The sequence below is a fragment of the Octopus bimaculoides genome, chromosome 15 (genome assembly GCF_001194135.2).
Source record: "Octopus bimaculoides isolate UCB-OBI-ISO-001 chromosome 15, ASM119413v2, whole genome shotgun sequence".
In the NCBI taxonomy this organism is placed as follows: Eukaryota; Metazoa; Mollusca; class Cephalopoda; order Octopoda; family Octopodidae; genus Octopus; species Octopus bimaculoides.
The window spans coordinates 50,199,958-50,200,679 of NC_068995.1; the positions used below are offsets into that span (position 1 = coordinate 50,199,958).

The 722-nt window shown below is 31.6% G+C and overlaps 1 protein-coding gene across 3 annotated transcripts in view; it reads left to right on the forward strand.

Annotated features, from left to right (window-relative positions):
* The window catches only part of LOC106870792 (uncharacterized), a 17,707-nt gene that overhangs the window by 2,683 nt on the left and 14,302 nt on the right, over nt 1-722 (forward strand). The gene's annotated exons all lie outside the window — the stretch shown is intronic.

A 722-nucleotide genomic window follows, 5' to 3' on the forward strand; every position in this document is an offset into this window, starting at 1 on the left:
CACACACACACACACACACACACACACATGGTTCAAAATTGCACAAAATGCAAACAACTAAAGATAGAGACAGGTGAAGGAACAACAATGTATATTAGCTTGACGATCAGGAAAAAAATGAAAGAAAGTCTTTGACATTTACATACATACACGCACACACAGATACATGTACATATATCTATATATGTATGTATATATGTGTGTGTGTATGAATATATGTGTATATATGAATATTTGTATAGATATAGCATTAATATAATTGATTAACTGCAAAATAAACAGCTGTAAGAGAATATATTGGATTTTTGCAGTTAATAAATTATATTAATGCTATATCTTCATTTTCTTAATTTTCTTTTGAATGCTTATAAACCAAAATTTATATTTAGACCTATTATTTTATGAATATTATTATCCACAAGAAATATTAGGTAATGAGCCAGTAATTCATTGGATATTACTATCCCTTAACGAGGCTATTTTAACCTCTAATTGAATGTCTGTATATATATATATATATATATATATCATCATCATCATCATCATCATCATCATCATCGTTTAATGTCCGCTTTCCATGCTAGCATGGGTTGGACGATTTGACTGAGGACTGGTGAAACCAGATGGCTACACTAGGCTCCAATCTGATTTGGCAGAGTTTCTACAGCTGGATGCCATTCCTAACGCCAACCACTCCGAGAATGTAGTGAGTGCTTTTACGT